This window comes from Zootoca vivipara, chromosome 5 (assembly GCF_965207765.1).
Source record: "Zootoca vivipara chromosome 5, rZooViv2.hap1.1, whole genome shotgun sequence".
In the NCBI taxonomy this organism is placed as follows: Eukaryota; Metazoa; Chordata; class Lepidosauria; order Squamata; family Lacertidae; genus Zootoca; species Zootoca vivipara.
In genome coordinates, this window is record NC_142588.1 from 12046750 (window position 1) to 12061944 (window position 15195).

Here is a 15195-nt window from a genome sequence, read left to right on the forward strand (position 1 = left end):
AAGGAAAACCTTCAGGCCTCATGCACTTCCCACGTCCACAAGATGAGAAATAATTCCTCTCCACTTCTAAAAACCAGTTTCCAACTATTGTTTTCATTCAGAGATTAAACAGATGTTCCACAGAACACCTGCCTTCACTGCAGGTACTCTGCTATAACAAAGACGACCAGTTCATTTCACAGGATTCAGGACTTACAGAATGGCAGACGGGGAAAAAATGCCAAACTGAAATAATGGAAACAGTTTTCTCTTCTGCATATATTGTCAAGGAAGGTAGTAAAGCAGTTGTAATGGAAAATCAAATTTGGAATAGGGCCCCAGACAAAATCCAGAAAACGCTTTAGAAAATTTGCAAATATGTTACGAGAGACATTGCACATATTTCTGTAAATCAAGAAAATATTTAATAAAAAAATTAAAAAGACAGAAAATGAGTTACTTGCAATGACATGTTAAAAGCAGCCTCCCATGCAGTATCAATTCTACACAGTGTGACAAATATGTCCTCAAAAATGTCATTTTCAAGATCATATATTACTGCATGGCATGGGGTAACTACTGTTGGAAAAAGTCTTCCAGATCTGAAAATAATAAACTGATTTGGACATACTGTACACCCAAATGATATTGTGGCTCAGACTACTAGAGATGGCAGAATTTCCAGTGCAAGTATAACTGACCACCCAAGAAAGATGAACGCAGGAAGATGGAAGAACAAATATTCATTTTTTTTCCTCCTTCAAATGGAGGATGAAATATGGGGAGACAATATTTAATAATATTTCCATAGTAAAAAGTGTTATAACGAAATCCTGCCACATAATCTAATAGTCTTATTTTTAATATCTGCTTTGTTGTTCAATTGTATTTTAGTGAGTGATGTTTTTATTATCATTATTTCAGAGTGTTATCTTGAGGTCGGGATTCATGAATCTAAGTTATGGAAATAGCAGTTAATTGGCATTTCCATAAATGTGATCTCTTATTCCAATTATATCATTAATCTCTCACTTTTTGACCAACAATCCTCAAGGTAACTAACCACTAATAAATATGACTAACAGTAATTGAACACAAAATAATACAATTCAATGATAAATCAATTATAGCAACCACAGAGTACAACATAGTTCATCAAAATCAATTGCATAGAACTCAAGGCCAAAGGCCAGGTAAAGCAGCAGATTTTTTCACTATCTTCCCAAATGGTATAGATCTAAGGATACCACCAAAGAGACGATATTTCTTGCAGGTTATAACATTTCCTCAACATTTCCTCAAAAGGTGATAACACAGATAAGAGAGCCTCTGAACTATATTTCAGTGCCTTTGTTGTTGTTGTTGTTTAGTCGTTTAGTCGTGTACAAATCTAGACTCTGTATTTGTAGTTGTCTTCATTCTCCTCACCGCTACCAATACAATTGTTCCATTTTATTTCTGCAGTTGTTTGTCCTGTAACAGCTGCAAAAATCAGAGCAGGCAAATTCAAAATATACCACAGTGACACCTTCCGGTCGAACATGACTGTTCACTTGTATACAGTAGTTACAATTACAGCTCATGATCTTCAGAACTTCATTGTTTCAGCCCTCCTGATCCTCTAAAAGTTTCTGGTAACTTATTTGTTGAGTCCTCTGGTTTGGTGGTGCTGTTACTGAACACCAGGTCAGTCCATAGTAAGACCACGCTCACCTAAAACTTGATTGTGGATGAAGGGGCTGACAAAGCATGCATTACCAAAACATGGATGGGTAAGCTAGGTGGGCCTCACCTAATTCAGCTCTGTTGATCTAGGTACTCAGTACAGCAACAGCTAATAGGTGTTGCTATTGTCCAAGGAAGCACCATCCCACAAAAGCACAAAAACCCATCTTGGGGTGGGTTTAGAGGGTTGGGCTGGAGAGACAGACTGGGGATGCTGCATGTCTATCGACCACCCAATGGCATCCTTGACCAACCTGGGGAAGGGAATACTGAAGTATTCAAGGACCCACTGTGACCAACTGGTTACACATTTTGAGGATAAAACTGCTCAACTTTGGAGTTTCTTTGAATCTACAGTTGTAGCAATCCAGATGAAGTACCTAATGCAATCAGCTAATGTCAACAAGGTCCTTGCGCCTATATGCCCAACCATATGCCCTCTTACAGGTAGGTAGCCGTGTTGGTCTGAGTCAAAGCAAAATAAAAAAATTCCTTCAGTAGCACCTTAAAGACCAACTAAGTTTATATGCCCTCTTGATCTCCTGAGTGGTTTGTTTTGGAAGTATTCTTAATACTCTATTTGCAGTGACTATTTGTAGTGTCTAATACGTGGAAATTCAACCAATGTTCTTATAATGTAAGTTACGAATCTGTCAACGTAATCTTGTATTGCATCTTGTGATAGAAAATATATAATCCAAAATACCACATATCAATCTGTAATGGTAACTGTGATGCTTGAACGGAATTTTCAGCTGCAAATTCTTTTTTTAATACTGTACTGACTTTAGTGACAAAAGGGGTATGAGAATTGCAAAGACAATAATCATAGTATGGATACCAACTCATATGTAAAACTGTTTCTGAGGTCCATATCTTACATCATCATAAAGCACATAACCCTGGAATAAATTAGGTTGCTGTTAAAACACATAGCAATCCAAACGAACACATTGTATTCATTGCTATGGCATTTCTACTTAATGGTTCAGTGAAGCCTTCAGGCAAACTGCTTTTGTTCCCTCAAAACCTACTAACCAATGCATCATCTATGTTTACTTTTTCTTGGCAGATTTTTACTAAAGATGATGCTTAGCATAGCACCAGGTGGACAATAATCAGGATTCACGGGGTCATAGATTCACGAGTATATCCACTCTCTATTGGCTGATCAGACTAAAAACAAGTATGTGGTTCCCACCAATGTGTATATGTTGTGACATTCTTGTTGAGTCCACATCACATAAATGTCATTTCTATAAACTTGTCAGATCAAACATCATTCCATACATCTGGATGGTGGCACAATATGTATTTCTCTTGCCTTGTCTTCAACAGTGGTAGTCACTCATTTTCCCCCTCAAGTAATACAGTGTATATGGAGCATAATGCCACAAAAAATAAGACATCATCAATGGAAATTCTCCTTTCATTTATTCTCTCACAAAACATAAATAATCTTGATGTGATTTGCCAATTCAAGTTTCTGATATGATAGCGCAGCTGCCAGACTATCATAGCACTCAACATCCATCAGGAATGCTGTATCAGTGAGTTTCCTGCAATCAGCAGAGTTGGACTAGATTACATTTGAGATTCCTTCCAACTTTGTAATTGTAATGTGTCTTGCAAAATTTCAACACCATTGTAAAAACTTTTATGTTCTGATAAATCTTCTTGCCAAACATGAGGTTTATTCTACTAAGTGCAACTTACATCAAAAAAGCTAATCCACACGTGTCCCTCTACCCTATTGCACCCTAATAATTTAGTTTGTCCCCCACCATATGTATCAGTTGTTGGCCAGCACCTCCTCTTCCCTCAAATAGAAAAGGGCAGAGCAGCTAAAAGCACTGTTGTTGGGAGTGTGCTTGCATGAAATAAAAGTTCTGGAACATTTCAGGGTAGACCCTGAAAAAATGGAATCATCACACAGTCCCATATCTTTTTGCAATATATATGGAACAGAAAATGATAGCAATTCTAATATTTGTGCTGCAGTATCAATATTAAGGTAATTAATCCATTTAGCTGTGGTTTATTTTCTCTCACATACATTAGAAGGCTACAAGCACATCCTCCTTATACCCCAAATCCTACAATTAGAGCCTGGAGAGCAGGGATATTCCTGTGTCTTGCAATAACATATTTGGTTATTTTCTGGCTTTGATGAGTGCCATCTTGAACGCATCAATTTTCCCAAGGGTGGTATGATATTATTTGAGTCAAACTCAACTGCTGCAATATATTAAAAAGCATTGCAAACCAGTATTAGCTGCTAAACTATAATAAAAGGTGCCAAATATTCCATTGAAAGCAAAAGGTTTGACCACAATTTTTGCCATTTTAATGTATTTGTACCTCTTGTAGAAACTCTCATAAATATTGATACAAAACAAAAATCCAGAAAAATTATAGCTGCAACATTTGGTTGACTAATAAGTTATTTTAATCTATCAAAACATTTTAATCCAATTAAAAGTGTCCCAAATTAATCAAACAAATTTTTAATGATTTAAATTATTTCCAATTGATGCACTTATAGAAACTTCCCATAGCAAATAAAATCTGTATTTTATTATCTGTTTATTATAATTATTTATTATTACTTTATGTAGATTTATGTAACTGTTTTGATTTTATATTGCATATTTTATATTTGACAAAGCATATTGTATAATTTATTAATAATTATAATAACCACCACCACCATCATCTTAGAAGAGGTAGCCCCACCTGTGTGAATGTCTCTCCTAAACTGATACTTGCTACAATATGTCCACATCATCTAAATGTAAAGTAAGCAGGGATTTCCCTTTGCATATTTAATCAATTTAAAATAATACAATTCGACAACTTAGGTATATTTATTTGGGTGCCAACCCTAATAAAAATCCACACACAAGATTAGCAAAAGAACATAAAAACAGATTAAAAGCAATCAGATACAGCTCTATTTAGCACCAGTACTACATCGAAGTCCTGCTGAAAAAGTGGCCTTACAGCCTTTGCTGAACACCTGAAAAGATGTGCATCTTCTCCTAGGTTGCTATTTCATAACCAGTTACTGAGAATGGCATGCTTCTTCCAGAGGTCATCCTCATCTCCTGCAATGATGATGCATGAAGATGTTAAATGCCAGGGGTTGAGAGCCAGCGTGTCAGAAGTTGTGGCAATGTCACACACAGCATTTAAGGAAGAATTCATCTCTTAAAAATAAAATAAAATTCTGCAACCATATAGGCTAACAAGTACGCTGCTAGTTTTTGCAGAACACTTCTAGTAACTTCAAAAGGTGGATGCCAACACAGTGGCACCAAACTCAGAAAAGTTTTCTATCAGTATTCTGTTGCAGTTTTGTCCATCTGCAGTCAGACAGAAGTTAATGCACTCCACACCGCTGCAGAACTGCTGAGCCTAGTCCCCTTTTCTCTCTCCTCGAGTACACCATGGGATATCAGCCAATGAAACAAAACAAAAAAAGAAAATAGTTGATCCTAATCATTTCCGACACCTGATCAGAATAAAGAAACACAAAGAGGCCTGGTACTGTGTGCTTGTTTAACTTTGTGAGGCTCAGGACTCCTCACAGAAACCCATTTAGTTATTTGCCACATTCCATTCAACATATCACATGACTGGATTACTAACATTTCCTGAAGGTTAGTTTAATCAGCAGTTATATACTACAGCCATTTTCTGGGCAAAAAAGTTTAAATTAAATGTATTAATGACAACTATTAAACCACTGCTGACTTGCAAAAATACTGTTATGGAGATACTACTTGATTCTTTAAAAAGCTAAATATGCATAAATATTTTCATTTAACTTGTAGGGATGACAACTTTTCTTAACTCAAATAATTTTTGTTCCCACTCATAGAGTGAAATGGAGAAAATATATAATTTTACTTAGTCATAATGTGGCATTACATGCCCACAGGACATTTCTGTTTCTGTGATTTCATTATTATCTGAGAAACTCTCAGAAACTTTGTTAATTAAGTGGTATATAAATACCTTAATAAACAAAATACTGCTAGTATAACACGCTAGCCCGCCTTCAACTATCTACATGAAATTGTTGGGTGAGGTCAAAAGGATATTAGGACTGGGAGTAATCAGAACGTAAAAAATAATCAGGTGGCAATGAGAGAGAGTTTAGTATCTTGGGGAGGAAATAACAGTTCAAATTGCCTGGGAGCAATGTCAGAATCCCTGGAGACAATCAATCAGGTTCTTTATCCATAGCAGTGACCAGAGAAGGAATGATCATTGGAAGGAGCACAGAAAGAAGAAATGCCATAGTACACCTGCATCAACACAACTGGACACCTTCATTTGCCCCAGCTGCAACTAAACACATCTCTCCCATATCAGTCTCTACAGCCACAGCAGGCGATGTAACTCACCAACAGTTTGTCTTCATCCCTGAAGATGCACTCTTCCATTGTCTCCCAAGATAGATGGATGCCAACAACCAAAATTCTACTGCTACTTCTAATTTTTGTAATAGTTTCATCTTTATATAATTGATTGGATATAACAGTTAACTGTATTTAATGGTAAAGCCTAAACCACAGAGACTAGGGCTTGCCGATCAGGTCGGTGGTTTGAATCCCCACGACGGGGTGAGCTCCCGTTGTTTGGTCCCAGCTTCTGCCCACCTAGCAGTTCGAAAGCACATCAAAGTTCAATTAAATAGGTACCACTCCGGTGGGAAGTTAAACAGTGTTTCCGTGCACTGCTCTGGTTCGCCAGAAGCGGCTTAGTCATGCTGGCCACATGACCCAGAAGCTGTCTGAGGACAAACGCCGGCTCCCTCAGCCTATATAGCGAGATGAGCGTGCAACCCCAGAGTTCTCTGCAACTGGACCTAACGGTCAGGGGTACCTTTACCTTTACCTTGAATATATTTTTGAAAGATAGAATACAAATAATAGAAATTAAATGGTTCAACATATTATCCAAAGAAATATGAGTATATTAATATTCTCATGGAAAGACTGCTTAGGGTGATCTCACACCATTTCACTATTTATTTATAAATATATATATACCACTTAAATCTTTAAACAGTTTACAAAAAGAATAATATAACAACGAAAATGCTAACAACACTTAATGTAATCACTTTTAATACTTTTGAAAAGATAGAAACATAACTGTATATCGCAAATAAAACTTAGATGTGTACAATAAAAATATTAAAAATATAAGAGTTCAGGAAAGCTTACGGAGGGATAGGGAATAAATGTTTTAAAGAGGCATTTAAAAGTCATTACTGTGTCTGCCTCATGAATTACCCAATGGAAGGCATTCGAGAGGGTGGGTTCCATCTCCAGGAAGACCAGGTTCTATAGTGTCACTAAGTAAAAGTCTTCTGGTCATGAAATCACCAATAGAGTCTCCTCAGAAGATTGTAAAGAATGGTTTATATAGGGGAAACAGTCTGCAATATATCCTGATACCAAATTATTAGGGTGTTAAATGGCAACCAGAAATCACTGAACTTGACTCATTAACTAATACAGTATGCAGCCAAATATTTAAACACTACTGTACTAGGCATAAAGCTAAATATCTCACTTAGCAAACTAGAGTCTGGAGTGATTAACATAGGTACAGCAACAGAGTTGCTTTTCCAGTACTATATTATTTAGGAATACAGTATCTGTCTATCATATAATGTTCAGATGCATTAAAAATCAAACCTTTAACTAGGAAGTTATTCTCCAACTCAGAATGTTTAAAGAAATAAATCTATTTTTATCCAAATCCCAGATAAGATTTGCTCGGGAAGTGAGAGACCAAGCTTCAAGCCATCACCCAGCTGAGGATCAAACAGAGGCAAGTTTCCTCTGAACTTCTGCTGGGTTGGCAACCTTCTTCAGAGATCACCTGTTCCTGCTCTATGTTCAGCCTCCATTCCTGGAGCTGGTCATAGTCAGAGGCTTTGCAAAAGGAATGAGTGTGAGAAGATACTTCTAGAGATGGCTAGAGTCCCTTTTAGTGTTAAACAACTGAAAACATCCCTGCAATTTACCGTATTTTTCACTCCATAAGACACACTTTTTTCCTCCTTAAAAACAAGCGGAAATGTCTGTGCGTCTTATGGAGTGAATGCATGGTCCCTGGGGCCGAATTGCCCAGGGGCGAAAAGCAGATCGTGCTTTGTTTTTAAGAGCTAAAGGCTAACAAGAGGGAAAGAGGGTGTTGAAAGAAACCCGCTCAGCAGCTGATTGCAAGAGATCGGGTAGGGAGATAAGAGACACTAGCTCCCTTCCTGGCCCAGCCCCCTTGCCCAGGCCTCCATTATTGTGTTTCCCCAGCGACATGGGCCTGGCTGATTAGATTATCTGTCTGGAAACTGTAGAAATGGCTCCTTTTCCTTTCCTAAAGAAGCTGCAGAACTGTGAGTTGAACCCCATAAAAACTAGGGTTTTTTCCCTTTGCAAGGTAAGCTCAACGACTTTGAGCTGATCCTAAAAAATGGAGCTTTCCCCCTTTGCAAAAGAAGCTGCACAACTGTGAGCTGATCCAAAAAAGAGGGCTTTCCCCCTTTCCTCTAAAAAATTAGGTGCGTCTTATGGAGCGAAAAAGACTGTATTTGTTATTTTGTGTTTGATGTTTTGAGGGAGGGCAGGTTAAAATGTTTATAAACACACACACACATACACACACACACACACACACACACACACACACACACACACGATAGCCCAGCTCATGAACTGAGATCTGCCTCTGGTGAGATTACTCCACAGGTAAAGACCATGCTGGTGAGAAGCACAAGAGTGAGAGCACCTGACACCTTCTTTAAGTGATATTCTGATTTTAGAAGAACTGATATGAACAAGTTAGTCCTCACTAGAACATTCCTTGGCTATCTGACCTAGAATTAAAATTCAGAGGTGCATTCAATGTGAAACTGTGTGTTTTGCTGTACCTAACCTGTAATGAGCTCTGCCTGCCTCTGAATACAAAGGTGATTTCCACTCACTAAACACCAATACGTGTATGAATAAAAATGAAAGGATTTGTCTAAATCTTGTTAATGCACACAGATGTTAAAAAGTGACCTTTACAACAGAAAAGGAAGGGAAGAAGAGGTGGATTTAAAGCTTTAAAGAACAAGAAGCAGGTGCCTTACGTACAAGTCATCTTTCACACACACAAATGTAGATTCCAGGTCCAAGTCCAGGCACCAGCAAAACATGAACATTCCATTTAGGTAGAAAAAAGGCCCTTTTAAAAGAAGTATGGCAGGGTGGAGGAGAGGGAGGACCTTTGCAAAGAGAAAAATGGGAATAAGAACAGAGGGACCATAAACCGGGTTGAGGGTCCCCTGAAGTTTGGTGCCAGCCCTGCCTTGCAGTGAAAAAATATTTTTGTACAATCTCAAGTCAATGTTTTCCACCCATTTTCTATTAATCTTCTTCTGCACATGCATGCACATTCCACACAGCATGATATCCTCCTCTCGTTTTCTTCATCACTGCAGACCTCTGGACCACTCTCTGCTGTCCAACATTCTCTCTCCACCCTATAACACTCTGTTTTCTTTTCCAGGACTCCATTGCATGTTCTCTCTGCACTATCAAGTTATTTCACCCCCATCTCTGTTACGTCTACACCCAGCCTCATTTCTCAGCAATATTCTCTATTGTTCTTTTGTTCTCCCCACACCTCCACAGGTTTTTCCTGCACCCCAATTTCTTATCCCCTTTTTTCTTCCTCCACGCCACCAATCTCTGTATCTCTGTCTCTCAGCTACTTCTTTCCTTATTCTCACAGACCTCTCTGCACTGGTTCCCGCACTCCCAGGTTTCTCTTCACCCCGAAGTCTCTGGACCCCAGATACAGGAATCTCTCACATCCCTTTTTATTCCTTAAGCCTTTCGTTTTTGCTCGGACCCGCCCATGTGACTACATTACAGTTTTCACAGGCAAAAACAAAACTATGCCATACTTGTCCTTAGGTTTTCTAAAAAGTTGTTATGTAGTTTGCCATTCAGAATCATTTTCAATCAAAATTGCCTGACTGGAGGGAACTAGCAATGTTATCATCCTCAGGAAACATTTCCATTATATGGATAGAGGTCCTATTGTTTATAGTCGCCATAAACAATGATTAAAAGATAGACTGTAGCAAATGCAACAGCCTCTTGCCAACTTCTATATTGGAAGTCCCAGAAGGGTAAGAAATTGTTTCTCAGTTAAAAGACAAAGCTTCCTTTCCCAGAACAATTTGTCTCCTGAACTGACAGCCACCCACTCCTGCTATTGACCCAACCCAACTTGGTCAGTTGCATATTTCCAGCTGTACTTAAGGCACATGTTCCTGCCAATCATCCTGGACACAGGGAAAATCAAGAGAATGCCCAGGAGGACAGGGGGGCAGGGAGAGAGAAATAGTTGTGCTTTTCATTAAGGCTTCCTTTGCTGTTCACCTTTAGCAGGAAAGAGAGAGAAAAGCCTCCCTTTTTATCGTAGTCTGCATTGGATTGGATTTCAAATTGTTTTCACATAAAAAGTGTTATGAATTCTTATTTTAATTGTAATAATTGTTTTTTATATGTGAATTGTTTCTATTGCTGATGTTTTATTGTAACACTGCTTCAAGATAATTTATGGGAAGCAACCCATAAATGGCATTAAATAAATAAATAAAATTTATTTGGGAAGCAGTTGTGTGATTTCAGAAGCCTTTCATCAAATAGTGGCCAAATACCAAGACCTGAAGAGCAAAATACATTAAATGTGCCATTAGAAAACAAACTAGCTGCTCCTGCAAATACTAATCCCTTACAGCTTTGGGGTTTCAAGAGGCTCAAAGTCAAGCACTGTTATCTTTTCAGATGTGGACTAAAGCTGGGGAAGAAGGGCCCAAAATGGATCCTTTTTTTTTTAATTCTCCCTTCCTGTATGAGAGAATTGCCCTGAATCAGACTGATCTGAATCAGAGAGAACAATCAAGAGGTTAAAACACCACTTGGTCTGTGCCTGGAGGACTTGGGATGGCCTGAAAACCTGCAGGGACAAGAATGGGACATCCAGGACTCTACCATGCCCAATTCAAGATGCTGGTCTATCAAGCCCAAAACAACTCAGGGAAGGGACGTAACTCAGTAGATCATCAAACTTTGTATGCAGAAGATCCTGCGTTCAATCCTAGGCATCTCCCGTTAGATCCTGGGAGAGATTCCTTGTCAGAAACCCTGGAGAGCTGCTGTCAGTCAGAGTAAAAAATACTGAACTAGATGGACCATTGTATAAGCCAGCTTCCTCTGTTTCAGGGCCCAAGCATCTGCAGGAGTGCCACCTCGAATACCAGCCAACTGGATCCTTAAAATTGGGTAGGGCACTCCTCATAGCCCCAAGGATTCATAGTGACAGGACTCATAGAAAACCCTTTTGCAAATTTCCCACTGGAAATGTTTCTGTCCCCTTCATTATTGGGATTTAGACATCAACTAAATACATTTGTTTACCTAGGTCTTTATAATGTGTTAAGTTAATGTTTGCCTTGAACAGCAGTGCATGGGTTGTATTTTTAATTACTGCCAAGTTATGTATGTTTTAGTTTTGATTTTGTTTTAATTACTGATACAATTTTTTTTGCTTATCCTTTTTTTTTTGTACATCGTCTGAGGAGGGTGATTCTTAAGCTCAATAAATAAATGATTATTTTTTTTAAAGTGGGCATTCAAACCAATACCTGGAAGAGACAAATCAGACCGATGCAAAGACCAAAAGGTAGAAGGAACACACAATAATCACAGGAGCCACACATCTTTCTGGGCCTCTAGCACTAATTCCAAGCTGCTTCACCACCTGACAGTACTACCTTGTCACTATCAGAGCTCAACAACAGCAAAAAGTGGCCACACTCTTCTGAGGCCTTATCAGATAGAAATGGCAATTGCGGGGCAAATCATAAAGTAGGGATGGACAGATTAGTCTATTTCTAGTCTGTGTCCGTGTTCATTCTGCAAACTTTCACCCACACAAAAAAATCATATTTTAATACACATTTAACCTAAAATATGCATTTTGAATGCATTTTAATATTAAAAAGTCCACATTTAAATATGCATTTTAATACATTCTTTTGAGCTGATTAACTATATCTAACATTTGGAAAAGTGGAAAAACCAAAGGAAAACAGCACTGCAATCCACTTACAGTCATACCTCCGTTCACGACCACAATTGGTTCCGGGGAGCCAGTTGCTCCCTGAGTTTGTCGCTCCCCAAGGCACGCTTCTGCGCATGCGCGAGCTGTGCAAATCGCTTCTGCGCATCCGAGCGCCACGGAACCCGGAAGTAAACACTTCCGGGTCTGCGGTGGTCGGAAACCAAAGTGGTCACAAACAGAGGCGGTCGCAAACCAAGGTTTGACTGTACAGTCATACCTCAGTTTAAGTACCCTTCAGTTTTGAGTATTCAGTTTAAGTACTCTGCGGACCCGTTTGGAACAGATTAATCCACTTTCCATTAATTTCAATGGGAAAGTTCACTTCAAGTTGAGTACACTTCAGGTTAAGTACAGACTTCTGTAACCAATTGTGTACTTAAACCGAGGTACCACTGTATTCAGTTAGCTCACTTAAAAATAAGAGCTGAACAAAAATGCTCAAAGCACTTACTCAGCCCTCTGTGCTTAGCTCCTAAAAGATTGGCAGAGACAAGCCAAAGGGCAAGAAAAAGAAACCAGGCTTTCTGCTCTTCCACTGAGTCTTTTTTAACTCCCTCTAAGCAACAGTAAAGCATCTACTGCTGAGGCAGTGAAACATCTGAGGACTGAGACTGCTGAAAGAGAGCCTTCAGAAAGATATTTGGAATAGTCTGCTTCCTACTGGTCAAGACAGAGCATTACCCATTGCAGAAAATGCACTTAATTGGCTCTAGTAACAGAGAAATGTAACATTACCACATATTTCTTCTGAACTAAACCTCAAATATTTTTGTATTTATAAAACCTATAAACATAATCTAGATAGTTTATAACCTGTCAGGATTTTGACCATGCTTAATATATCTTGCCTTATTTTTTAATTTTCAGTTTTTTGGACCACAGGACCAGTTTTTATATTCAGAAAAATAAGAGATTGAAACCAAAGTTATTTGCTCTTCATTTTCACACATAAAAAGCAAGTCTGTTGCTAATGTGATTGTGCTACAGAAATGCTGCACAAGAATGACTTCTGGGTGGAATTGGGTCCAAGAACAAATGCCCAGGAGTTTATATTGCAAGGCAGCAGCAAGCATTTTTGTTCCAGCAAAAACTACTTCACTTCTGAAGTGAACAGGCCTGGCAAACTACATGCTTGCCTTGTCCAAGCACAGCCATGCATACTAACGGTTTTAGCAGAACACTTGGACATAAAGCCTTCAAACACACATTGCAGGCAGGCACTCTGAGGGGGTGAACAGTGCCTTCCAATAATTTCTCTTCATTCCTTCTTCCCTCCCTCACACACGCACATGGCAATTTCAGTAGTTGTGATCTGAATATTCACTTTAAAATTTATGTTTTTAATTTGTATCCCACTTATTGGTCCTCAGTGGCCTTGCAGTTAGAATTAAAATGGAAATATGACACATTGGAAATGGAAAGATGAAGATTTTTGTTCCAAATCTGAAGTCTGCCTCTCTCATGTACACTTATACAGTATAATTGAAGTCTGGACTCTGGCACAGACAGTTTCAGTCTGTGTCCTGACCCTTTTTCCAGCCAAAGTCTTGGTTGTGGCTGTGCCAGCAATGTATTTGGGTCTCAAGCTGCTGCTTGTAAATGCCAGGTCAGTCTATATTAAGATCTCCCTCACCCACAATTTAATCAGGGTTAAGGATGCTGACCTGGCATATAAAATCAAGACCTGGGTGAGGAGCAAATCATGGGGTTAGTTTCTCCCAGCTATGCCCACCTTGGTACTTGGTACAGCACAGGAGTAGATACCAAAGCACATGATCTACATGACATACCTAGTATGTCTTGCCTTTTAAAAATATCTGCTGCCCATGCTCCACACAATGACGAGTACTTTGAGCTCACAACAGATAACACACTTTTTATTCACTATTTTATTAAATTATTATTTATACCCCACCATTCACTCCTAGTCCACTACAGGATTTTTAAGGTCATTCTCACCTAATTGAGGCTCACTAATTGCCACAGTGATTCAGAGTCAACATTAATATTATCTTCCTCTGTTTACTTTCTCCTGCCCAAAGGCTAAATAATTAAGGACTGGTGCAAAATGAAATGCAAAGGTCACTGAATCTTTAACCATTTGGGTTTGAAGAAGTTACAGGTATGTCAGCTTAAAAAAGAAATGCTTTTGTATACATTTTCATTCCCAGTCTTTCCTTAGATTGCATAGGCTGGCTACTCAAGTGACTGCCCATTATTTCAAGCATTCTGCAGCTCAGCCTTGTCATTGGAAAAGGGATATGCAGCTGAGTCCAAATGAGTCTGGTAGGATAGTTCTCTCTCTCTCTCTCTCTCTCTCTCTCTCTCTCTCTCTCTCTCTCTCTCTCTCTCTCTCACACACACACACACACACACACACACAGGTTTTATGGGAAGGAAGACAGAACTGCTCTTTTTACCTAGGGAACCTGTGGACCTGCAGGTGTTGTTCGACTCACAACTCCCATCATCCCCAGCCAGCATGGCCAATGGTCAGGGATGATGGGAACTATAGTACAGCGACATGTGGAGGGTAAAGGGTTAAGAAGTGTTGCCCCAAAGACTAGTCATTCATTTCAGATTGCAAGTAAATTGACCAAAGACAAAGAGTAAATAGGTGCCAGTTTGGACAAAAAGAATTATGCCTTTCTTTGGACAATTAAAATCTGTGACAAGCTCCTATGTAAGTGTGCTCATGATCTTACTTTATGTTCTTTTATGCTCTTTCATAATCCCAAATATTTTCCCTCATAGACTTTTTAATTTAAGGAAAGTTTTTAAGCCAGGTAAGTTCTTTGATTAAAATCTGTGACAAGCTCCTATGTAAGTGTGCTCATGATCTTACTTTATGTTCTTTTATGCTCTTTCATAATCCCAAATATTTTCCCTCATAGACTTTTTAATTTAAGGAAAGTTTTTAAGCCAGGTAAGTTCTTTGATTTAAAGAAAGTTTTCTTCTTTTTTAAAAAATTGTATTATGTATCAATAGGAAGGTTACTTATGTTTCTAAACCAATCTGCAAGTAGCCAATGTGAGACATCACTCAACTATTGTTTTATTGGCCACCACATCATCCTGCACCAAAAATTAAAGGAAACAGTGTTATATAGACATGGTTTCTAAAAAGAGCAAGTATAGGGCTAAAAGATGTTCTCTACTTGCACCTTCACTTTGTACAGGTAAGAAACTAAATCCAATATAAAAACAAAAATCCAAAGCCACAAGGTATTGAATCTATGGGCGAGTTAGGATACTCACACTGTTTTCCTAGGGTAGGTTGGCTCTATGGTA

General features: G+C 38.6%; 1 protein-coding gene across 22 annotated transcripts in view; it reads right to left on the reverse strand.

Moving 5' to 3' along the window:
- GBF1 (golgi brefeldin A resistant guanine nucleotide exchange factor 1) overlaps positions 1-15195 on the reverse strand; it is a 90682-nt gene that overhangs the window by 64985 nt on the left and 10502 nt on the right. The gene's annotated exons all lie outside the window — the stretch shown is intronic.